The 26,976-nt window shown below is 43.2% G+C and overlaps 1 protein-coding gene across 4 annotated transcripts in view; it reads left to right on the top strand.

Moving 5' to 3' along the window:
- The window catches only part of FOXP1 (forkhead box P1), a 730,731-nt gene that overhangs the window by 113,807 nt on the left and 589,948 nt on the right, over nucleotides 1-26,976 (top strand). For all 4 annotated transcript variants that reach the window (XM_075549895.1, XM_075549899.1, XM_075549893.1 and 1 more), the window contains exon 3: nucleotides 4,776-4,907. The gene's annotated coding sequence lies outside the window, so the exon portion shown is untranslated. The remainder of the gene's footprint in view (nucleotides 1-4,775; nucleotides 4,908-26,976) is intronic.

Consider the following 26,976-nt stretch of genomic DNA (forward strand, 5'->3'; position numbering starts at 1 on the left):
CTATATGTGTGTATCTATTCATTTATAAGTGTGTATGTGGGTATATAGGAGCCCTGGAAGTGTAGTGGTTATGCTTTGGGTTGTAATCTGCATAGTCAGCAGTTTGAACCCACCCATAGCTCCTTGAGAGAAAAGACTGGGCTTTCTACTCCCATAAAAAGTTACCGTCTGGGACACCAACAGGAAGTTGCTCTGAGTTAGCATTGACTGATGGCAGTGATTTTGGAATGATATGTGTATGTACATGTGTAAAAGGTCCCTGGTGGAGCCCTGTTTAAGAACTTCACCAATCACCAAAAGCATTCTGCTCCTAAAGATGACAACCTACAACCCCTGTGGAGCCATCCTACTCTGTCGCACAGGGCCACTGTAAGCCTGAGTAGAGGTGAAGACATCAACAATAGCATGCATATATATGGAGGTTTTAAAATGTTCTTGGAGAAATCCCATTATAGTTCATATTCCACTTCCCCACAAACGTTTTAACACCCCCACCCCGCCCCCCTCATTTGTTTATATATGTGTGCACAGGTTTGTGATATGGGTACATGAAATGCCAGATTAAGCATCGCAAAACCTAGGGAAACCTAATGGGCAGCACATTGCATTTGACTTTGTATCTGTCAGGGTGCTGCAGAAAATAAGAGAGCTTTTGATCCCGGAGGGCCAGAAGGACTACAAGGGGGATGTAGTGGCTATTGGAACCTGTATAGAAGGAGTGTGTACAGAGAACTGGTTGGCAGAAAGTGAATTGTGGTAAAGGGAGGCAGTCAGCCCACAGCCTCGTAGTGGGAGTGAGCCAGCAGAGAGCAACCACCCAAAGTCTCATCACTCCTGGGGCCTTTTATTGGCTGAACTTTATTGCAAGTTGAAAGGCAGGCCGGCTGTAGGTTGTATCCACTCTGGGAGGACACAGTCTCTGAGAAGCACCTGGGAAATGGTTGTGTGTATTTACTTCCCTCTTCTAGGCAATACATTGTCACACTCAGGTCATCCATGGGAGGGGCAGGGTGGCCAGGGAGAGCATGATTTCTCAGGAGAGCAGGGGGCCTGGTTCTCCAGTGATCCTGGAACCAACAGCACCAATCTTGGTTGGAAAGTTTGGATTCTTGAACCCCACTTTGTGCCTAGTGAACTGTAACCTCTGAAGTGGGAGAGCCCTGGGTCTGTGTTTTATGTGCCCCTCCTGGAGAGAGCCTAGTGCTTATTCAAGTTCGAGAGCTCCTGTTAGATGTCTGGGGGCCTGAGAGGCCCAGCAAAGGATGGCAGTTTGCTAAGATGGCCACTTGTAGCACAAGCAGGCTTGGAAATGCACATGGTACATGTGGAGCCACTGCTTAAAAGTCTTGCAGCTGTAGCCCCCCAATCTTCCCTTTGGTGGCCAGACAAGTCATAAAAGAGACAGACTAATGAGTTACATTCAGGCCTTGGGGCCAGTCCCACACGCAGCACATCCCCCAGAGTTTCCAAGTTCTCCTCTCACACTTGCAGGCAAGTTCCAAGCAGGCCTCAGCCTTTGGGAGATTGGTTTTGAAAAACAGATGCAAATGCTGCTGGTGCCTTGTTGTTTTCCTGGTGCCTGGCAGTGTTTGGTAAACAACTTGATTGCTAGGTCTTGGCCTCAGGGAACCACAGCTGCTCTTTCTCTCTCCCTGCAGACTTTTGTACCCAACAAGGATTGCTTCAGGGAAAAATAAACAGAGGAGAACAAAACAAGAAAACACCACTGTTGTTTTGTTGCAGCCTCTACCTGTTTTCCCTGAGCTGGAGCTGTTTTGCAACTGCAGGACTTGAGCCTTTGGTTGCTGGGTTAAAACAAACAAACAAACCACAAAACTGGCCCCCAGACTTTTCCCTGGCTAGACTTCCCAGAAGCCTCGGATGGGACTGGGAAAGATAGAGGCATACCACTGAAAGCATCTATGCATTTTTAAATATGTAAATTGAAGAGGAAGAAAGCTTCATGCTTTCTAATGACCCCCAAGATGATCATCTGGTTTTCCAAATCTCTAGGAAAACAGATTGAATATGGTACAATTAATGTTTCTGCACTTCTAGGCTTTTCTCTAAACTATTTTAATGGGCTTTTAATTCATTGCAGCTCTTGATTAGCAGGGTTGAGGCCTGCACACTGTGGAGCCTGGGCCAAGGTGCCCTTTGGGGCTCTGGTGAAGTGGAAAAGGACAAAGGCCCGCTGTGCTTTCAGCCTCACCCTCCCAGGGTCCACGCTCACCACGCTGCTTGCTGTAAACTTGTCAGGTCTTCAGAGTAGAGGCTAGGGCCAGTCTTCATGCAAATTTCCTGCGATGCCTGTAAGACAGCAGGTTTCTGGGACCTGATTTTCAAGCATGCTTAGTTTCACACTGGTATTTGCAGTCCTTGGCCTGGGTAGTTGGTGTTAACAGTGTTAACGATAATAATTGAACTGTCATCAGTAATAAGTGCTGGTGTTGTCCGTTATTGCAATTGGGCCCTGTCTAATTGATTCCTACTCATGGACCCTGTGTGGCAGAGTAGAACTCCGTAGGCCATCGACTCGGGCTGTAAGTGTTACAAGAGCAGCTCTGTTCTCCCCCGTGCACCCCCTGGGTGGATTGGAGCAGTCAACCTTTCCGTTGGCAGCCAAACGCTTACTCACTGTGCCACCAAGGCTGCTTGGGTTGTCAGATTGTGCTTTTTCATGTAGAGCCATTGGTTTGCTAGCACATTTCCATTCATTCACTCACAAGTCCACTGTGATTTTAGTTCCCTCTTCGCCCTCCCTAAGGAGCCCTGGTTAAGTTAACTGCAAGGTTAGTAGTCTAAACCCACCAGCCATCTGGAGAGAGGATGATGAGGCCGTCTGCCCCTTAAAGACTCACAGCCTCAGAAACCCTAAGGAGCAGTTCTGCGCTGTCCTGTAGGTTCGCTGTGAGGCAGGATTGGCTCACTCTTCTTAAGCAAGACTAATCTTTGTTTCCTGAAGTGGTTTTTCTTTGGACTAAACTCCATCTTTGAAAATGTCCTTTAGAGAGAGGTGTAAACTTCTGTTTGTGTGAGGAGATCTTGATTTTCTCTCCTGTCTGAAAGGTGATTTTTCTGAGTAGTGTATGTATAATTCTGGGAGGACTTGTTAATTTTCTTTTCCTCTGGCCTGTGTTCTGGATTATTTATTTGGATGTCTATCAGTGCTTCTGGAGTGTTCTTCATCTGCCTGTTGCATGTGTGATTTTAATTGCTATGCTTTTTATTTCTGCTGCTCAAAAGGATTAAGGACTTTGATCCAAGTTGCAGAGCTTGATAAAAGTGGAATTTAGCCCTGGGACTATTGAATGCTTAACAAAATACATGCCGCACACGGAAAACAATATCCATAACCACAGTGGGGGCTCTCCCCTTGTCTTGGGATATGCCAGGTTTACCTTACTGTGTTAGGAAATCAAGAGAGGCAGGAGGAATGATCACACCGTCGCAGCATTGTGTGACCAATGTTGTTGTAACTGTGAAACTTGTGGCTAGTCTAATCCTGGATGGCAATTAGACTTCGACATGAAATCTCCCACCAGCCCCCTTCCTCACTGGCTGGGTTTAAAGAATATTCTTGCTAGTGACTTGCCTGCTGCTCACCCCCAAAGCCCTTGGATGTGCTCTTCTGGTTTTATGACATCCGTTCCCACCAGGTCTTCAAATTCCCCAGAAAATTTGCTCAGGATACTCTGCCCAGCTGCCTACAGGGTGCCTCTGGTCCCCACGACAGCTCCTCTGTGTTTCTGAGTTGCTGTCCAGTCTTGGAGCTGGAGACCTGATAAGATCGTCGTGATCACTGGGTGCTGGGGACCCTGGTGGCTTCGGAGCTGAGGGCTTTTCTGCTGAACAGAAAGTTGGCAATTCAAACCCTTTGGATACTCTGTGGTGACAAGAATTTGATGATCATAATTTGTAAAGATTATAGTCCAGGAAACCTTCTGAGACAGCCATCATATAGAGTCGCTAGAGTTGGAATTAGTCCTTTGGAAGACAGGCCTCCAGGTGTGATTCCAAAAAGCCCCAGCCTTGGAAATTCCACGGAACAGGTCTACTCTGAATCAATTGGGGTTGTCTTGAGTTGCAGTCAACTTGAAGGCAATTAACAATAACGATAACACTTATTTGAAAAATGGGAAATTTCGCAAACTAGAAATCCCTGCATCCAACCAAGATCACATTCCCACGCCCTCAGCATGTTTTTTGGGGAGAACACAATTCTCTTTGGAACATGCACCCAATTCATAACCATGGAGGGAATGAAGTTTTAGAGGGAAAAGATGGAGTTATTTCTCCTTCGAGCTCCAATGTGCACGATCATGATTTTAAGTCACGACAAGTATGTGTACTGATGAACATTTAAAATAATCATTATTTAATATTTTATGTGTTTTCTTCATTCACTATGGGCAAAAATAGCATTATTTAAACATTTGTGTTAACACAGTTTATGGGTTACCTGAATATTTTATAATTATATTTTATAATGTGGCTTTTTTTTGGTCAAGGCTAAAAATATTTGGTACATGGCTTTTAATAACCGATCCCCGCTCAGTGTATGTGCTGATGTAATTGGTAAACATTCTTTCAAAACTGTTTCCGCTTGATGTTGGCACCATGCTCACACTCGATACAGTGACATAGTCTTGTTGGGAAGGTGTTTCCCCGACCCTTGGGCTGTCTGTCTGTCTTGCTGCTTTCAAGCTCAAGGAAGCAGTGGTTTTCAGAAGTTGCACCGAGTGATGTGTCAAACAATGCTTTTTGTGTTGCAGTGTCCCAGGAGCTTGTGCTGACAATTCCAGTTTCCAAGCCAACTGCTGGGCAATGGTGAGGGTTTCTCTCCCTTCTCTGATCTGCTGTCAACCATGAGTGGATGGATGTGCAGTGCCTGCTAGCCCCAAAGGGTGAGTGTGCATTTATAATTCCTTATCTGAACTGTTACTGGAGAAAATGTCTGATGGAGTGGGGCTGGGAGCCTACATAGTGCAGGTAACAGATAGAAATCCAGAGCCCCTCGGGATAATTGTCCCCTGGTGTGGAGAGAACCACATTTTGAAAGACAGGAAAAACCCTATCATCTTTTCTGATGTAATCTTTTCAGGCAACTTATACAGTGATCAGAGGATGTACAAAAGGTGTAATGATACAAAAGAACTTTGTATTTTGGTTTTGTTTACTTAATTATACACTGAAGGTTGGACTATCCAAGTGGACCACATGCAGACTCAAAAATGAGTAATAGCCTTTCTGGTTCCATTACAACTTGGCCATGAAATGAACCCCTAATGACCTCATTTTGAGTTTGGGGGCATAATTTAAGTCTACTTTGTTCAGTGAGAAGATCCCAGTCTAAGCTCTTCGTGTTATTATGACTCTGAAAAAAACCAAAGTTGTTGAGAACTTTGTACCTCCAAAGGTTTGTTACCCAGTTTACTCCATGAGGTTCATCACTCTTTGTAGGGAGAGGCTAGAAGAGGCATGACATCTTTTTCTGTTAGGGGTGTTTTCCCTATGTACCAGTATCTTTCATGGCCTTCAGAAGCAGATGACCCGTTCTTTAGCAATGTGTCAACTGTTGTGACTTGGCTGAGGCATGTGTTTGGGATAAAAATTGACACCATCCTGTGATACCTTTGCTATGCAGTGAAGTCAACTTTAAGGGGATCTATTCAATTTCTGATTCGGTTTGGGACAGTATTTATTGGTAAGGACCACTGACATAAATTCATCTCACTTGAGTGGAGGGCAGGGAGTGTAGAGAAGTAGAAAAAGAACTTTATTGGGAGTTGGTAGACCAAAGGCTTTATTGTCCTGAGGCAGCTTAATCTCTCTCTGCTCTGATCTCCTATACATTTAAAACAAAGCTAGTAGGTTAGAGAATTCTATCCTGTTCATGCTAGCAAGCCCCCTGTGAGTTGTCTCTTTAAATCCCTTCATTTTACCAATAGGGCAGTTGGGACCATAGACTCTTAAGTGAAATGCCTCAGGCCCTGGGTTTGGTGAAGGTTGGGCCCCAGTGTGTTGGCCTCTTATCAGGGGTTCTTTGTAGCATCTTCCAGTGTATAGTAAGTCTCTTCTGATAATATGTGGTCTCCTTCAGACATCATTATGTTTTCACTCTTTAGGACAGACTTTTAAAGATTTTACAGCTAAAAAATCACTTCTACTAATCCTCCCACTTCATGGATAACAAAAAGGCACCATAAAGAAGCAGTTAGCCCAATACCAGAGACCAAGTGATCCTTAAAGAGTCTGTTCATTTTCAAATCCACTTCCACCTAGGCTCATTTTGTTAGATACGGCTACTTGCCATTGCTTTCTATTGGATGTACAGTTAGGTGAGTGAGAACATGACAAGAAATAAGACAAAAAATGGGAGTGCCTAAGGCAAAGATGTCCACAGTGAAAGGAAATGGCTTGTGGAACCGTGATATTTTTAGAGCTGTTGGAGGTCTTTGATCATCCTTCTAGGTGGTGTTGGGTTGGTCCTATGGTTTCCTCATGTTTGCAGTTCTGGTAAGGTTTTCTCATTGCTGTAAGCGATGATAAACTTTTGTGAATGATCTGTAAATTATTGAATGGAGTGCAATTGTTAAGAGAAATTATATCTTTGGGGAACCAGGTAGGTATGAGAACAGAGCTTAGGTATGTCTCATATACACATGGAAATGCAGAGAGAGAGGGGGGACTCATAAAGTATTGAAGAAGGAACAACTTGGATTTTAGGTTACCTGTCATTTCTGTCTTCTGTATTGAGAGTCTGACTCAATCTCAGTATCATAAAATTGATGTATGAAATTTAACAAAACCACATGAATGGATTTATTGAAGACTAGACTCATTGTATTCATTAATTTCAATGCTGGGTAAGGCCCATTATTTGAAGAATCAATCTGGGAACTGTAATGAAAATACAGTTTCCTCTGAATTGATGAAATGTGTTTTGGGGCCAAGTTGCATACTCGTTTCTTCTAAATAAGGAAGTGTTTTGTATTTATCAGATTGTAATAAACTTCCTTCCACTGTATTTTTAGTAGGAAATAGAGATACACAGAATCTGATGAGCCGGTGCCTGTGTTCTGATTGTCTGTCCTCCCCACTATTTTTCCTTAGGGCACATCTCCAAGGCTTGCTCAGAGCAGTCGTGTTTCTCTCTCTCTCTCTCTCTCTCTCTCTCTCTCTCTCTCTGATGCAATAACTTGGCCTTTCCATGAATTATGCATCTGAGAGCTAGCCGCTCTATTGTCAACATTCATTCACAGCCCCGTGGCTTTAGAACTTTACAGTTTATTGAGTAACCGAGAGGAGTGCCAGATAATTGTCACAGCTGATAATGTGGATTCTTTAGACCTGAAATAAACTCTGATCCCAAGTCAGCAGCTTCCTGGTAAGTCTCCCCATGGTGATCAGCCAGGCTCCAGTCTCAGGGTTAGGCAGGTAGAACAACAAATTGCCTCACTCAAATGCAAAGAAAATAAAACTGGAAGAGGAAAGATTTGCACGAATAGGTCAGTACAGCAGATTTTTTTTGGGGGGGGAGGGTGTTAACATTTTTTTAATTGTGTGAAATTTGTATACCAAAATATTTGCCATTTCAGTCATTCCTCCCCATTTTATTGGGAGCTCTTACAGATAAAACAATTCATAGTTCAATTAGATCAAGTATAATTGTACAATTACTTCCACCATCATTTTCAAAACATTTTCTTCGTTGTCGAATTCTTTGATATCAGCTCCCCTTTATCCCTTCCCTCCCCCACTCTACCCCCAGGAGCCCTTGCTATTATTTTATATATTAGTATTAGTATTTTGCTGTATCTTACAGGTACAGCAGATTTTTAAGGCCAAAAAATGAGTAATGGTCCTGATCTCTGTGAGCTGTCACCATGCCTGCTTAGAGCATTGACTGAGGATCAGGCTAGAGAGTGAGAAGGGTGACCGCTCCGGGCCTTCCTCTGTGATGGGGTTCTGATTTGCCCCACTCACCACCAAGAGGAATGGGAGTTGGCTCCTGTTTCTCAGGAGGGAAGTTTTAGTTGGTACTGGTGCATATCAGGAGACGTAGAGTGAAGAGCGACTCAGTCTGCTGCATATTTAATAGGCAGTTAGCCACATGTTGTTAATAAGTGTGATAATAATAGCCTGGATTTGCATAGAGTTTTCTTTAGAAGAGTTGAGTAGAGGTGGCGAATTGCTAGTTTGTTTGTCATTCTCAGCCATGGCAGTGCACTGGCCCTACCAACAAACTGCCCGGGCAAGCTGGTGGAGCGAAAGGAAACGCCTGCTGACATTGTTGAGACTCCAGTGTCTGCCTGTGCTGTGTACTGCTCCTCTTTCGACTGCCCTCAAGATTAAATTCCAAGTGTTTGCCTATTAACCCACTGCCACAGAGTGGATGCCAACTCATAGTGACCCTTGGTTTTTCAAGACTATAAATCTTTAGGGAAGCAGACCGTCTCATTTTCGTCCTCTCGAGTGCCTGTGTTAGTGGCCCAACGCTTGCCCTGCTGCCCCACTAATACGATACTATACTAATTACTAGACTAGGGAGAGGTAGGTCCAGCTATCACTGATTCCTGGAGATCTCATGAATGTCACAGTGTGGAACTATGTGCCGTGGGGTTTTCCAGTAGTTCGTTTTTCAGCTATGGATTGCCAGGTTTTTCTATTAAGGCACCTCTGGGTGGATTTAAATGTATAACCTATTGGTTAACAATCAGGCATTTTTGCTGTTTGCACTATCCAGTAGCTGATAGAAAGTGGTATAAAAGAAAAAGATGAATAAAATGGGGAAGTGCATCTTCCTCACTTCAGGAGACATGAGTTACCTTTGGACTGGGAATTCCTTGTCTGTTTTATTATTATTATAAACTGGAGGGGTTTGCTGATTGTTTTCAGCTTTGGATCTGGACTGCCAGCGGTGCAGCTTCCAGGACGAGGTGGGGGAAGTGACAAGTGTTTGGGGACAGGAAAACCAGCTTTCTGACTTTGCAGACTGTCAGTGGGTACAGCTACCTTGTTGTGCATCCACTCCCAGCCCCTGAAAGTTTGACTGAAAAGTAATTTTAACAATTTAATAAACGGCATAATATGTTTTATAAGCTGGGGCGAATGATCTTAAGTATTTTGGTCTCTTTCATAACACAATGAACCTAATAATGGTAAAAATACAGATCTTCACTCACACCAAAAAAGAGAGGCTAGATTTAATAAGCAGTTATGAGGGCTGGCAGCTGCCTATCAGATTGTATCACTGGGACCCAAGCAGACCAAGACAGTGTCAACTTACATTTTATCTCTGAAGTATTTTCATGGCATGAATCTTGCCTTTCTCTCTAGTCCTTAACCTAACACAAGTAACGTAGTGGGTTGAATATTTTCCACATAGCTAATTGGCCAAAGGCCTGCGTGGAAACCATTGTCGGGCTTGATTGCAGATCAGAAATTAACATGACATTTATGAGGAGGTAATGGAATATGTTAGTCAAATAGTTATTCTGGGTGGTGGCAGAGAGGGGCCATCCTTTCCTAACCAAAAGCAACACAAGGAGTTCTGCAGATGATGAAAGAAACTGACCCCACAACCTACTACCCAACCACAGTGGCTAGCCAACCGTTGGCCAAATGTATTTTTTACTTCTAAGGACAAAACTGCAAGATAAACTAATGAATTCTTCTATGGATTAAGAAAAAAAGCCACTAATGCTAGCATAAGATTAAATAACAATTAGAAGATTGCGTTTAATTTGGATAGTATAACTTTGCTTTAAGGTGTTCTGTTGGAGGTGACAGTTTATGTGAGACTAATTTATGTGGTCTAGGTAGATATAAATTTCTTGGATAATGTTAAACATGTTACTTCATATATATTAGCTGTGAAATTTATTTCTTCTCTAGTTATGTCCCCAAGGACGGCACAGGCAGAGGGGGAGAAATATCTTCTTTAAAAAAAAAAACCTTTTTTATCCTTGCAGTTACTAGCTCTGAAAGTCTTTTTTTTTCTCACTTTTATTTTTTTTAAATGTTAGATTTCTGCATTAACTGGATTTATGATTCTTGGTTTGTGCTATTTATAAAATTGAATATAGGTTTTATGATATAGGAAATTAGTCTAGGAATAAGAGTATGATCCAACTTTGTAATAAAGGTAATCTGCATTTATATTACAGATATTTTCCATTCCTCTCTAAGCCCCTTATGGGATTACACACACATTTTCCTGGACATACAAATTCACTGTGGAGTAAACTCCATTGAGTTGGCCAGGCGTGTGTTCACATGGCATCTCTACAAAGCATCGAGCCCTTTGCCTCAATTAAGGGTGGCAAACGTTCTTGGCACATTAATCTACACCCACAATCCCATTCTCTGGCAGACGTCACTAATTGATCACATTTTCTCTCCCATAGTTAGCTGTGGCTAAGTCATTCCTGACATAACACTCCAGGGTGTTACTACTAGTTGACTCATGAGGTTGAAAGTACTTTGCCTCATTAGACTTCAGTTCTTGTAGGCAAGCTTATGAAGTCACTGTGACTAGAAACAAAAGAAATGGAAGGCAAGTGGCTCTTGACCAGTCTTTGTTGTTGGTCTTTGTGTTATGCCCAGCACTCACCTCAGTGCTTGGTGCACGGTACAAGGTGGTTAATCAGCCCATGTTTGTTCTATGAATGAAAGACACCTACACGCGAACAAACTCTGGTAATTAAGAGGTATGGAAGTGACCAGATTTTTAGCACCATGTCACGAACACAGAGTATTCCTACAAGTTGTCAGGTAGCATATTTTCTGTCCTTCTTTTAGTTTTGGTGTTAGGTATATGTAACAGTATAGTCCTGTAGTGTTCATATCCATTTTGACTCCCTGTGTGGTACAAACTAGTCAAGGAGAGGTTGGCGGGTCAAGGTCATGCAGAGGCAGGTTGGAAGGGAGGCTGGTGATCTGCCTTTGAGAAGATCACAGCCCTGACAATCCCCTGGAGTCAGGTACATTGATACATGAGGGCTCAGGAGGTCAGCATGAATTGGAGTCAACATGATGGAAAACTCATTTGGCTTTTGGGGGTGGGGGCTTAGCTTTGGGAAGGACCAGACAGAAGCTGTTCTTGCCCTCTTTTTGCCTGTGCCTCAGTCAGGATTCTGGCAAAGCAAGAAAGTGGGGTGAGAATTCAAACCCGACTTTTCAACTCTCTTGGTGCATGTTCTTTCTACGAGGGAGGGGCGCACACGTGTTCCAAGGGCTGATGGGTGCAAGGCGTATTTCTTGCAGTTTCCTTTGTGTAGTAATCTCTGTTTTCATCAATACACTGAAGCAAGCTGTACTAGGGAGGAAGACCTTGTTCAGCTATTCTATTTCAAATGATATCCGTGCTGTGAAATTCTAGGAACTTCAACTGCATGGCAAGTTGTTTTTGAAATTATTCTGCTCTCACTTCTCTTAGTTCAAGAACTTCCGAGAGAGAAATCTCCCTTCAGCCCCTGTGCAGCCTGCTGAGCTACCATGTTGAGAATTGCCATCATTGTGATTCCCTCTTAAAGAGCTACGAGCAATTACCGCCTTCCACTGGCATTTAGCTGACATACTTTGGGTTTGTTTTCTACATGTGGCTTAAGGGATTATTATTTGTATTGATCTTGAGGGCAGAAGGGAGGTTGCGTTAGTCTGGGTTGACTAGAGAAACAAATTAAGAGACACTCATATGTATGAAAAAGAGCTTTATATACAAGAGAATTTGAATATTGAGAAAACATCTAAGCCCAGTCCAGCTCAAGGCCATAAATCCGATATTAGCCCATATGTCTGATACCAATCTTTAAAGTCCTCATCAGAATCAGAAACACATGCGATGACGCCGAATGCAGGAAGATCACAGGCCAGTGGGTGGAAGGTCTTGTGGATCCATTGGTGGTGTAAACATCTTAACACTGACAGAGGTCTCCATGTGGCTCCGTCAGCTCCAGGGCTCTGGCTCCATCAGGGTAGCACCATGTGTCTTTTCAACCATAATGTCTGACAGGGAGTGTGTCTGTCTCCTGACTCCAGTGAACTGTTTATCTCCTTAGCGCCTCCAAATGAGGACATCAAGCTGCAGTTTGACTGAAGTTTAAACTACACCCCTTCATTCTTAAGTCTTAAATTGACAACAGATTATGTAACTACAACAAAGGTGGTTCTGGGAAGTGACTGTAGATGATCACTTGGGAATTGCTAGGCTCTTGGGGCACAGTCACAGGATGGCATGGTCAATCTTGGACCAGGAGATCAGAATCAGTAGCCCACATCAAAGCCTCTTCTGATACCGCTGCTGGATTTTCTCTGCACAGAGATTCATGCAGCCATGACCAAGTGGGTGCAGTTGGCCATTAGGTGACCCCGCTTTCATCCTTCTCTCCATTCAATGAAATTTTAATAATGACTATAATGAATATCCATAAAGGGCATGCATTAAGCACACCTCCCTCTCTGGACATCATTATTATTATTTCTATTACATTGTTGAGAAGAGAGGCTCTAAGGCTCCGAGCTTAAGCTACCTCCTCAGAATCCTTTATAGGATTCTAAGTGGGGTAGGTTTGTCAGCTCTTCATAGGAGCAGAACCAATACAATATGTGAGAGGGAGCTTTGGAAAATTTGTGGGAAAAAATGTCAGTGTTATTTAATTTCACTTTTATATCAACTTTTGGAAGCCCCCTTTTATGTGGGTGTGTAAATGGGTTTTTTATTTTTAAGAAATCTTTTTATTGGGGCTCATACAATTCTTATCACAATCCAGCCATACATCCATTGTGTCAAGCACATATGTACATTTGTTGCCATCATCATTCTCAAAACATTTGCCTTCTACTTGAGTCCTTAATATCAGTCGCTCATTTTCTCCCTCCTACCCCCCTCCTCCCTACCTCATGAACCCTTCATAATTCATAAATTATTATTTTGTCATATGTTACACTGTCCGGCAACTCCCCCCTGCCCTCTTCTCTGCTGTCCATCCCCCAGGGAGGAGGCTATACGTAGATTCTTGTAATCAGTTCCCCCTTTCTAACCCACATTCCCTCCGCCCTCCAGGCATCGCCACTCTCCCCACTGGTCCTGCAGGAGTCATCTGCCCTGAATTCCCTGTGTTTCCAGTTGTTATCTGTACTAAGCATGTACTCTTTTTTATAAAGTGAGTTTCTCTCTGTATTTTCTTTTTACTGTGGTAAAACTATATATAACAAAAGATTTGCCAGTTGCACTATTTTTACATGTATAATTCCAGGACACGGAGCACATTCTTCATGTTGGGCAACCAATGTCACTGTTCTTTTCCAAATTATCCAACCACTGTTAACATAAACGCATGCTTCCTAAGCTGTAACTCACTCCTTCTCCTTCCCTTCCAGCAACATCTAGAACATAGGTTTCCAAACTTACTTGGCCAACATCTCTTTGAAGGAAAAAAAAAGTTCAGCGCCCCCTGGCAATTGAACCCTTTTATATTGTAGCCCACTTCCCAGGATAAAGTGTATCTGCTCTGCAGCCCCTTTGGCTGGTTCCGGTGACCCCCAGTGAGTGGTTGTGTCCACTTTGGGCAGCGCTGTTCTAGACTAATAACCATGAATCTAGGCTCCTCACCACTAACAAGCATGGACTCCTGTCTGTTGGTCTGCTTAACATTTGTTAGATCATACAGTGTCTGCTCTTTTGTAATTGACTTTTTACTCAGCATAATGCCTTCAAAGTTCATTCATATTATGGTATGCATCGGGACTTAGTTTCCCTTTGTAGATGAGTGGTATTTTATTGTATGTATGTCCCACACTTCGCTTACTCATTAATCTGTTGATGGACGTCTAGGTTGTTCCTACCATTTGGATGCTGTGAATATTGCTTTAGTTGACACTGATGGATAGGTCTTATTTTTTTAGAGACGCATTTCAAGTTATGTAAGTGTTAAATGGCATGTTATTTGTGACTGCCTTTACCATTTTTCAGAAAAGAAAAACCGGGGCAGAATTTTGCCACCTTACCGCCCCAGCCTGTCCTTGCCTTCTGCTGCTGGTGTAATTTAATTGATGTGGAGAGTCTTAGGCTGGGGGTGGGGGCTGTAGGGAGGTGTGCTGACCTCATCAGCTGAGAGTTCAAGTAATTTTCTGGCTCACATAGATAAAATGACTCTGTTTGACACACATGCTTGTTGTGACTAACCTATAGATGATGACAGTAGTGTCACTAGCCGTTGTAATTGAGCACATGACACACTAGGCCCTCTTATACATTCACTGCTGGTGTTTTTCACCTCTTCCTTCCGTCGATGGTGTTTGGAAAGAAGCAGAAGAGATCTGAACCAAGTGCCCATTGGCAATCCTTGCTGCTGTTACTGTTAGGTGCCATGAAGTTGTTCTGATTCAGTGACCCTTTGCCCAACAGAACGAAACACTGCTCGGTCATGTGCCACCCTCCCAATCTTTCCTATGTTTGAGCCCATTGTTGTCTATGTCAATGAGGGCCTTCTTCCTTTTCACTGATCTCTGCTTCACTAAAAATGATGCCTTCTTCCAGGGACTAATCCCTCATGATAACATGCTCAAAGTAAGGAAAACAAACCGGAGCATTGTGGCTGTACTTCCCAAGACCAATTTGTTCGTCATTCCAGCAGGCCACGGCACATTCAGTAGTGGGGGATGAGTTTTGCAAAGTATGGTACAGTGAGTGCCTGGAATGCATGTGGAGATAGAATTGTCCAGGCCCACATGTAGGCACCGGCCAATAGCTTGGAGTGGGAAAGCTTGTTTTCTGAAGTCAGAATGGGTATTGTTCAGGCTTCAGCTTTGGTCTCACAACCAGTGTTGGGTTGGCCAAGCACATGCCTTCCCTTTCAGCCGCAGTTTTCACATCTGCTGGACAGGAGGATTGATAAGTTCTGCCTCATTTATGAGAAGAGCCCTTTACACAGTGCTTGACACCATATAAGCGCCAGATATACGTTACTTACAACTGTGTTTTAACCATTTTGAGACATTTGAAAATGCCCTAATATAATGCCAGGAGTATTGAAGAGGTACCAATTAATGCTCCAGGTGGCACAATTTGGCGGATATAATTTAAACCCTGTGATACATCCTACAAGTGTTTTTGTGGTTATTGAAAACATTTTCCCTCCTATCGGTATTAGAGTTTTTACATAGATGTTTGAAAAAGAATTCTGTCACCAAAGTGTACGGGAGTTGACAAGTGTAAATATGCATTTAGACAGTTTCACAAGACGTGCATTATTTACTGATCAACTGTAGTGTCTCCTTTAGAGCCATTGCACCCAGTCTTGTCCTGTCAATCTCCAGACGCAGTTATAATCAGACTATGGATATGCATATTAAAATATAAGGGACTTATTGTGCATGTGTGGTGGTGGCTTTTTAATTGTTAATAATGCTGCTACTTTAAAAAGATACCAAGGTAGTTTAATCTTATGATCGTTTATAGTCTGCATGATGGCATGAGAGTTAACCCATTGCTGTGGTGTCAATTCCAACTCCTAGCAAACTTGTTAGACAGAGTATAACTGTCCCAGGTTTCCAAGGTGAGGCCATCTTTCTCCCATGGAGTGCCTGATGGTTTGAACTACCTACCTTTCCGGTAGCAGATAAGTGAAATAACGCTCTTTACATGAGAATTAGCAGGTGGATAACACTTAGGCTGATTGGAACAGGAGGCCTGAAAATGGTACCGATCATTGAGTATCTGTGCTAGCCAGTTTCCTGGTTACAAAACAAGAGCTTTTTATCTGGGTCTGACTCTGGGTGTGGTGACCCCTTATGTTTTTCTCTTTTACTAATGTTTTGTTGTTTTTTTTAAACTTATCATAACAATAATGTTTAAAAATTGGTTTGCATATATGTGCATTGACAAAGGGCCAAGCTTGCTTTTCTGCTTACCTTGGGGTCAGCAAACATTTTCTGTAAAGGGCCAGATAATAAATAGTTTAGGGTCTGCAGGCCAACTAACTATTCAACTCTGCAGTTGTAATAGAAAGCAGTAACCTCGGGCTATAGTATAGCAATCATCAATAACATTTATGTTTGGACATGGAAAGGAGAATTTCACGAAATTTTCACATCTCATTAAATAGTATGATTTCCATCTCTCCCGCTCCCATCAGCCATTCTTGGCTCCCAGGCTTCAGGTTCCAATTGGCTTTGGGGGCTAAGAAGATAGGGATAAGGGTGAGAGTGAAGACAGGGATGGACTGAGCTCTTTGTACCGGCCCTCTGACGTTTAGGCATGATTTTCATTCAGCTGGTCTTCATCTGAAGTAATTGGGTCATCATTACCATTTAATTCTCATCCTAAAATACGTTGTTTTTGTCCTGTGCAATTGGACTGTTTATTGGCTTGGAGTAAAATTCAGGAAAAGTTCTCCTTCTCCCCTCCCTGGATTTAAAGCCAGGGAAGCATACAAGTCGAAGGAAACTGAGGCTATGGATAAAAGATGAAGTGGGAAGAAGGCCAAAGAAGAAATGAGGGTTTTGAAAGTAAAGTAAGATTTGTATTCTCTCCCAAACCAGTATTTTGAAACCAGTGCTTTGAGACCAGTGTTTCCTGGATGTGTTGTATATCTTAACAGTGAAATTCAATATGGATTTTCTAGAAGATGCAAATGAACATCTTAAAAATTAATCTCTGTATTTGAATGCATACTAGAGAAAATATTGTGATCATGTCAAGTTTTTTAGTTGTTCAGACATTAGAGCTTAAACAAAATCTGGAGAGGATCTAGAGACAATATCAGAGCTGCTTTACAAATGGTACTTGGGTGCCGTAGGATTCTTAGAGGTGATATGGAATATGATTAAAGTGAAACATTTTTCTTCTACATAGCCTTTATTTTTGCCTGAGGGAAGTGCTCTTTATTGAGAAATCAGGAGTGTCAGTTGATTTTCTCTCAAGATATATGTGGAGGACAAGAATGATCTAACATGATAATGAACATTCTGGACAGAAGATACCTCAACGAGTCCTTTCTGAGGAGTGTAATCCTTGGTGTTATAAGTGAGAGGGAGGATCCAAGTCAAGGAAAAGATAAGGAGAGAGACTTCCTTGTGTGGGGCATTTCAGACATGAAGGCCCCTGTGGAATCCAGTAGGAAAGGAGTCGAGTGAGAGAGAAGGTAAATGGAGACAGCCCTCAAGACATTGTCACCATGAGTGTGGGAAGCCTGACACAAGAAGAGAAATGAAAAGCATGCTTTTCAAGAAAGTTGTAGGAGAATAATCCAGAAGACTTTTTCTTTACCACCTATCATGATAGCACTGACTTGTATGTAAAAGGGAGAGAGTTTCTGAAATGTAGTTGGGAAAGAAACACACAGAAAAGATGAATCATTAAGAAGCAACTATCTCAGGATCTGCCCTAATCCCAACCACGTGGACAGCCCCCTTTCCCCAGAAGAATTCACTTCAGAGGACAGCACTGAAGCTATAGCTCAGGGAGAGGGACATGTCTGATCAGAGCACACGGGAGCAAATAAAGGGGGAGGAAGAGAGAGTGGAGCACCACCTGGCCCACCAAGCCCTGAGGACTATATTCCTGCTCAGAGAAGTCAATGCACAGAGAAGACTCTAAGGCGGGCCCCAGTACAAGACACGACATCTCTCACTGATCCATAGCACTAGGGGGGACAGCCCGCGCTGCCCCCATCACACTGAGGGGAAACACTAAGGGCGTGCAACAGAACAGCAAGGAGAACAGAGTAATGAAGTCTCCAGGTAATACCAAAAATAGACTTTGGGGCCAGGGCATGGCACCCCATCAGATTCAACCGGAAAACACTACCCCTAAAGGTCAGCAAACAGACCCTGAACTATTTACAGGCGGTTCTTTTTTTTTTTTTTGGTCATTAAAAAATTTTTTTTTGGTTGTTGCTGTTGTTGTTTTCTTTTGTTTTACTCTGTCTTGTTTTTTTGTGTGCATATTGTTATCTCTGCAGGTCTATGTGGATAAGATAGGCGGGATAAACAATCTGAAGGAGAAAACTATGAGACCAGTGGTTCCAGGGGGTACATGGAAGGGAGGGGGGGCGGAGGGAAGAATTGGTGTGAACAAACCCAGGGACAAGATAACAACCAGTGGTTCAAAATCAATGGCGAGGAGGGTGTAGGAAGCCAGGTAGGATTTGATCAAGGACAATGTAACCAAGAGGAATTACTGAAACCCAAATGAAGACTGAACATGATAGCGAGACAAGAGGAAAATAAAAGGAAATAGAGGAAAGAACTAGGAGGCAAAGGACATTTATAGAGGTCTAAATGCAGGCATGTACATATGTAAATATATTTACATATGACAATGTGGAAATAGATCTATGTGCATATATGTAAAGGTTTAGTATTAAGGTAGCAGATGGACATTGGGCAAGTACTCCCTCGATGCAAGAACACTTTGTTTTATTAACCTGGCATTCCATGATGCTCACCTTCCCGACCCAATCACTGAAGACAAAGTGGATGCATAAGCAAATATGGTGAAGACAGCTGATGGTGCCCGGCTATCAAAAGATATAGCATCTGGGGTCTTAAAGACTTGAAGATAAACACGCAGCCATCTAGCTCAGAAGCAACAAAGGTCATATGGAAGAAGCACAGCCTGTGTAATCACAAGGAGTCGATGGGATCACGTACCAGGCATCAAAGAACAACATAAAAAAAAATCATTGTAAATGAAGGGGAGTGTGGAGTGGAGAACCAAAGTCTATCGGTAGGTAACTGGACATCCCCTTACAGAAGGGTCATGAGCAGGAGATGAGCCAGTCAGGGTGCAGTATAAAAATGATGAAATATACAAATTTCCTCTAGTTCTTTAATGCTTTCTTCCCCCCACCTGCCCTGCTCTATCATGATCCCAATTTTACATTACAAATCTGGCTAGACTAGAGGATAAAACGGGTACAGATAAGAGCTGGAAACACAGGAAATCCAGGACAGATAAACCCCTCAGGTCCAAAAATGAGAGTAGTGGTACCAGGAGGGGAAAGCGAAGGTGGGGTAGAAAGGGGGAACCTATCACAAGGATCTACATATACCCCTCTCCCTGAGGGATAGACAACAGAAAAGTGGGTGAAGGGAGACGCTGGACAGTGTAAGACATGACAAAATAATAACCTGTAAATTGTCAAGGGTTCATGAGGGAGAGGGTGGGGAAGGGAGGGGGAAAATGAGGAGCTGATACCAAGGGCTCAAGTAGAAAGAAAATATTTTGAGAATAATGATGGTAACAAATGTACAAATGTGTTTTGACAGAATGGATGGATGTATGGATTGCGATAAGAACTATATGAGCCCCCAATAAAATGATTCTTTAAAAAAGCAAAGAAGCAACTGTCTCACTTTCTCACTGCTAACGAGTCAGTGCAGACTTATGTGACCCAGGTGGGTTTCAGCGACTGCTATGTTTACGGGAGTAGAAAGCACAGGGTGTCTCCTGAGGAGCTGCTGGCGGTTCTGAACCGCTGGCAGTTCAGATGGTAGCTGATGTGGTCACCACTACACCAGCAGGGCTCCTGTGTTTTCCCATGAATGACCATCACAATAAGAAAGGGAAGGGTGGGGCGGGCAGAGAAAGTACCCAAAAAGGGAGGTTTTAATTCAGAGCCTTGCAAATTGATCGAGTAGTTGATCTTGTGTGAAATAAAAAATAAACACAGGCCAGGAAACAGGACCCAGATATAGAACCTTTCAAATGGCGTAGTATGAACCCCTAAGCGTGGTGTTTCAGAATATGGCATGCTAGGTTTGAATCCTTGCTCTACCAGTGTGTTACTTGTTGTTGGAAGCTATTGAATCAACTCTGACTCATAGCAACTCATGGAAACACAATGAAGTGTTGCCTTATCCTGTACTGTCATTACAATGAATGGGAAGTGTGAGTCTGTTGTTGCAGCGATTGTTTCCATCTAGCTCATCCCAGAGTTTCCTCATTTCGTGGAACCCTTTACCAAACACGATGTTTTCATTTAGCACTTAGCGTTTTCTTTTTTTAATTTTAATTTTTTAATTATTTTATTGGGAATTGGGTGAAGGTTTATGGAGCAGATCACCCCTTCTCATCCAACAATGCATATGGCCTTTATTTCAATTCCTCCATTACAATCCCCTCAATGCACTATCACTTACCTGTTTCCCTCCCTGTGTATCCTGTTTCTTTCCTTCCTCCTTGTCCAAACCGCTAAACCCTGTCCGTGGGTAAATGCTGCCATTTACTTACTTATTTTTGAAATGCTGCCTGTAAAAATCTTACATGGTGGATTATTTTAACTGGGAGGTGACCTGGGTTCCAAGCCTGAAAGAAGGCTAAGAATCTTCGTCTTGGAGTTTCTACACGTCTGATTTAGAGAAGTTCATCATGGTAGCCGGACACTATTTAGTTCTCCTGGTCTCAAGATTGTGGAGATGGATGATTTTGTGAACTTTAGTCCAATGGACTCTTCATTTATATATCTTTTAGATTTTCTTTCTGTTGGACTGGGAGAGACAAATAATTGCACCTTAAATGGCTGTTCATGAACTTTTAAAACCCCAGTTGCTACTCACCAAAATAGGATGTAAAATTTTGTCTTTGTGAGCTGTATGATGCGAATTAACCTCTGCGGCCACTCAACTAAGGCCCTTATCCCTCAGGTCCAGTGACTTCTTCCCTCAAGGTGTTTTTACAACTAAGAAATGCTCATGATTCTGCTCCTCTGCCTGCTGTACACATTCATAGATGTATTTGTAGCAAAATAAATGCACATGGACTAATATCCTCCGTCAGGCCTGTATGTATTCATGGGTATACTCCTTTATAGACCTGCACATATTCATGAATGCTCCCATACCATGTACTCCTGGATAGACCTGCATATATATTCATGAATGCTCCCATACCATGTACTCCTGGATAGACCTGCATATGTTCATGGGTGTGCTCCCATACCATGTACTCCTGGATAGACCTGCATATGTTCATGGGTGTGCTCCCATACCATGTACTCCTGGATAGACCTGCACATATTCATGAATGCTCCCATACCATGTACTCCTGGATAGACCTGCATATATATTCATGAATGCTCCCATACCATGTACTCCTGGACAGACCTGCATATATTCATGGGTGTGCTCCCATACCATGTACTCCTGGATAGACCTGCATATATTCATGGGTGTGCTTCCGCACCATGGACTTTAAAAAAAATCATTTTATTGGGGCTCATACAACTCTTATCACAATCCATACATACATCAATTGTGTAAAGCACACTTATACATTCGTTGCCCTCATCATTCTCAAAATTTGCCTTCCGCTTGGGTTCCTGGAATCAGCTCATTTTCCTTTTTTCCTTCCCCCTCCCTCCTTGCTCCCCATCCCTCATGAACCCTTAATAATTTATAAATTATTATTTTATCTTATCTTACACTGCCTGGCATCTCCCTTCACCCACTTTCCTGTTGCCCATCCCCCAGAGAGGAGGTTATATGTAGATCCCTGTGATCGGGTCCCCCTTTCTACCCCCACCCCTTTCCTTCCAGTATCACCACTCTCACCGTTGGTCCTGAGGGGTTCATCTGTCCTAGATTCCCTGTGTTTCCAGATCCCATCTGTACCGCTGTGCATTCTCTGGTCTAACCAGGTTTGCAAGGTAGATTTGGGATCATGATAATTGGGGGAGGAAGTGTTTAAGAACTAGAGGAAGGTTGTTAGTTTCATTATTGCTACGCTGAACCCTGAGTGACCATCTCCTCCCCACTATCCCTCTGCAAGGGATGTCCAGCTGTTTACAGATGGGCATTGGGTCCCCATCATGTGCTCTGCTCATTCATGATGATATGATCCCCCCCCCCCCCGACTTTGTTGCTTGAAACCTGGTCCCCTTGGCCCTTCATGATCACACATGTTGGTGTGCTGCTTCTTTGTGGACTTTGTTGCTTCTGGGCTAGATGGCCGCTTGTTTACTTTCAAGCCCTTAAGTCCCCAGACGCTTAATCTCTCGGTAGCCAGGCACCAGCCTTCTTCACCACACTTACTTATGCACACATTCATCTTCAGCGTTTATGTGGGGAAGGTGATCACAAAATGATGGTTTTTGTTCTTTGGTGTCTGCTACCTGATCCCTTCAACACCTCATGTTCACTTAGGCTGTGTGTGTCTTCTCTGTGGGCTTTGTTGCTTCTGAGCTAGATGGCTTGTTTGTCTTCAAGTCTTTAAGACCCCAGATGCTATATCTTTCTATAGCCGGGCACCATCAGCTTTCTTTACCACATTTGCTTATGCACATGTCTGTCTTCAGGGATCATGTCGGGAAGGTGGATATCATGAAATGAATGTTTTGCTGAGCAAGGTGCTCTTGTATTGAGGGAATGAGTGCGAGGAGGCCCAATGTCCATCTGCTACCCTACTACTGAACCTATAAATATATGCACATAGGTCTAGTTCCCCCATAATCATAAATATATTTACATATGTACATGTCTGTATTTAGGCTTCTCCGTATGCTCTTTGCCTCCTACTCATTTCCTCTATTTCCTTATGCTTTCCTCCTGTCCCACTACCATGTGCAGCCTTCATTCTGGTTTCAGTAATTCCTCTCAGTTACCTTGCCCTTGGTCACTCCCTACCAGTCCTCCCATCCCTCCCCCCACTGGTTTTGAACCACTCATTGTTCCCTTGTCCCTGGGTTGGCCAACACCTCCTCCCTTTCCCTACCTCCCATACTCTCATGTCTCTCTGGGACCGTTGGTTCCATTAATTTTTTTCTCACATTGTCCAGCCTATCTTGTCTAGGTGGACCTGCAGATATAGTAATATGTGCATAAAAATGCGGATGGCTTTGACAGCACCAAAGTGGCATATAAGAACATGGCATCGATGGCAGCAACACCGACAAGCTAACAAACAAAAAAGCCCCTGACATACAAAATTTAAAAGAAGACCAAAAAAAAGAGAAAAAAATAACAACTACAACAACAAAAAGCCTGTTAGGAGTTCATGGTCTGTTTGTTGACCTTTAGGAGTGTTTTCTGGACGATTCTGATGGGGTGCCATGTCCTGGCCCCAAAGGCCATCCTTTATACTCCCTTGTGGCCTCCTTGCTCTGCTTCCCCCACCGCTCCATTGCACACCCCCAGTGTTTTGCCTCAGTGTGGTGGGGTCAGCTCACTCACACATCCCCCACTGTGTCTCAGGTGCTGTCCCATGTAGGGCCATGGGTCATTGAAGGATGTCGCATCTCACCATGGGGCCGGCTATATGGTCCTCTCTGTACAGTGGGCCCTTTGAGCTGGGCTGTCGTCTTCTGAGCTTGGTGGGCCCAGGTGTGCTCCACTCCATTCTTCCTCCTTCCTTTGCTCCAGCTTCCTTCTGGGTGTGGTGTGGTAGGTCAGTTCCTTTCCCACACCAGACTATCTGTTTTCATTTTCTGTGGTACTCTCTTCGATGGTGGGGGTCGGGCTAATTCTGATTGGGGCCAGCATATGGTCCAGTCTCTGTGTATTCCTCCACGTTTTATATTGCCCTCCTGGTTTGGTGTGTCATGGTGGGGTCCGTATGCACGTTCCAGTTCTGTGGGGACACAACCAATACTCTCCCCCGGGTGGGTTAGTGCTCTGTTCCCCCCTTGCCATCCACTCGGTTTCTCCCCATCCTGCTTCTCCCTCCCCCTGCCCCACTTCCCCTTCTTTATGCTGGGCTCTCATGTACCTCCCTAGGTGTGGCCTGCCCTCCCTCCAACTATCTATGCTTCCACCTGTTTATTGTGAGATAGGTGTTTATTCTTCTATTCCTGGCATGCTGATTGTACTTCCCTCAGGGGACTCATGTTATACCTGTCCTTTTGAGTTTGGCTTACCTCGCTTAACATAATTCCTTCCAGCTATTCCCATGAAACGACGTGTTTCACACCCTGGACTTTTGTATAGACCTGTGCACCCTCTTTCCCTCCCACACTTGTGGAGACAGTGGGCCTTTTATGATGACATGTCCAAAGTTTGTTTTTCCTCTCTTCAGCCTCGCTTTTAAGGAGCATTTTGGTTCTATTTCTTCTAATACTGATTTGTTTGTTCTGTCGGTATTGTTTTCCAACAAAACCATTCAAATGCATCACCTCGTGTGTTCTCCCTTTTCATTGCTCAGCTTTCACACACATATGAGGCAATTGAAAAAGCCGTGGCTTGGGTCAGGCACATTTTGTTGTCATTGTGGGTAAGTGGTCTCTTTCTGGGCCTCCGTTTTGTTCACCTTTAAAATGGGAGTACAAATTTTAGCTCGTTCATAGTGCTATTGGATTAAATATACCTAAGGTGTTGGAATAAGGTTGGTACATAGTAAATTTACAGTAAAATTTCCATGAGCTGTTAGCCTGAAAGTGGATCCTGCTTCAAACAAACAAAAAAACACTGTTGGGCATTACAGTGAACTTACTTCCAATAATATCCCAGCTGTGAATTTTTACATGTGTGTATATGTATTTGCATCTTAGTGATAAACTTTGTTTACATTCAAATAATCCTAGGTATTTTAGTCTGCACAGGATTGCTTCCAAACATCTCCTCCCAAACCTTTGAGGTTGTACCACTACATGGACATGCAAACCCTACCTGAATACCTCTGGGAATGGTAAAAGGAGCCCTGGGAGCTCAGTGGCTAAGAGCTCAGCTGCCAACCAGAAAGTGAGAGGTTCAAGCCCCTGAGCTGCTCCATGTAAGATGGGTGGTCTGATTCTGTAAAAACTGCAGTCTTAGAGCTACTATGGAACCGTTCTCCGCTGCCCGACAAGGCCACTATGAGTTGGAATCAACCTGACAACAATAATTTGGTTAGTGTTACATCACGCCTTCTCTCTTGGAGGTCTGGATTGAATTCCTGGCCAATATACCTCACGTGGAGGCTTCCATGTTGAGAGCGTCCAGACTTAAGAAAGACTCAGAAGACAGACCTAGTGAGCTAATTTTTGCTAATGAAAAACATGGATCATCATGGCCCTGTGTGTAACTATTCATAGACATGGACTAGGACCAGGCAGTATTTCATTCTGTGGGGCATGGTGATCGTGAGGTGGGGTTCAGTGGGATGGGAGCTAACCATATCCGTAACAAAGGAGAGCTTGTTATGTGCCTGCCAGGTGTGCACAACCTTTCTCTTGCAGTAGATCATTGAATGGTCATGATCATGATTGGGAGGGAGTCTTACTGTTTTTGACCTTACTTCAGAGGATGAAAGCAGTAGTAGGGTAAAATTAGAGACTGGGAATTTAAAAGCTGAGTAAAATTAAGAGGAAGATATTTTGGTAAAAAATGACCAGGACTAGTCATTCATAAATCCTTAATCCATATGATTTTTCTTTTGACTTTCACAAGTATTTTTCACAAGAAATGGTGTTGCTTTTATCCTTTTTTTTTAAGCCATAAAAACTGAACAAGTACCATAAAAATTCTCTCCGCCATTCCATTTTTTGAGAAAGTCCACTTTTATTCCATTGGACCAATTTAAAGTCATCGTTGTAAGCATAGTGCTGGTCCGAGTGAGAGAGCCCTCACACAGAGGCTTCATGGAGACCTTCACCTAGTCCAGCTTTCCCCAAGCAGGGCGCTCCTTCTCTGCCCAACCAGAATCTCGGAAAGAAAGCCAACTACAACGTGATCGGCACTAGAAAGATCTCCAAATACATTCCTGGGCAAAGAAAACTGAGGGGCTGTCTTGAGTGCCTTCTCTGAGACTTAACACATTTCCAGAGCATGGAGCCTCTCCATGGCAACAGCTCTGTCACGTGACACACTGGTGACACATGTGCAATGCTGCCACAGCTCATCCTGGTTGCATGTCTGTGCTTCGTTGTTTCCGCTGACTCTGTCTGTGACTGCTGTAACTCGCAGTTGGACGGTTTCAGTGCCATTAGCGCGCACTGATCCCTATGGCGCGTGGGGGGCTCTGGGAAGGGAAGTGTAAACAAAGAAGTGCGCGCTGTAAACATTGCCTTCATTAGCTTTCGAGATATGCGTGTTCCTCAGTCGACCTCTCCTTGTCACTCGCACTCTTCTCTTTGGAAAGCAGGTTTTCCTGGCGACACCTTGGGAGCCAGATAATGATTTTATCTTCAATCGATTGTACCCATTTCCACCTGGCAAACTTCAGATGAGAGAGTTAGCAGTGCCCCCCTTTTGGTGTTTATTTAGTATTCTTTGCGTGTAGCAGATTTATTGATGAAGGCAGCAGGATTCTGGGAATATTACACTTTTTTCCTTGAGTGTGAAATATATTGAAAATTGACATGAATCAGATGAGGGGTGTGATGTATCCGTTGCTCATGTGCAGGGTCTGAAGGTTCGATTATATCTAGGGGCCTCTGATAGAAAGCTGAATGGTGTTTTAGCCTATTTTAATCTTGGAGTGATGCCGAGAGGGATTATAAAAGTAGATGCAGAATCTGGAAGACGTTAAAGATATGTCAAGGGCAGACAGATTTTGAGTTGTAGCCTAATGAAATGTTTTGCCTACTTTAAAAGTTTTGTGTTGTTTTTTTTTTTAAAGAGTAGAACTTTCATCATTTGCTTGTGTTTCTGGCATGGGAAGGTTATTCCTGTTTCTGTGATGTGATGAATCCAAAGTGAAGATGGGGTGATTTTTAATGAGCAAAATTATAAAACCATTTGCAGCCAAATGTTTCTTGTCATGTATAAACTGTGAGGTTTCACATTTTACTCTATAATCCTTTTCGGGAAATTCCATTCTGAAGCTCTATTTCAGTTGAGGTTTCATGTATGGGTGGGTATACATCCTCAATATTAGAAATGATGTTGTAATATTCTTCTCCAATGTCACTTGAATAGTCTGAGAGGATTTCAGTAGTATATATTCCTTTTATCTATTGTGCAGGTTTCATGGCAACCTGAGTGGATGTAGCACTAATAATCCAGTATTATGAATGTAAGGATAAATATTACATGAAAGATAATATTAGGGGGTCC

The sequence above is a fragment of the Tenrec ecaudatus genome, chromosome 5 (assembly GCF_050624435.1).
Source record: "Tenrec ecaudatus isolate mTenEca1 chromosome 5, mTenEca1.hap1, whole genome shotgun sequence".
Lineage (NCBI taxonomy): Eukaryota > Metazoa > Chordata > Mammalia > Afrosoricida > Tenrecidae > Tenrec > Tenrec ecaudatus.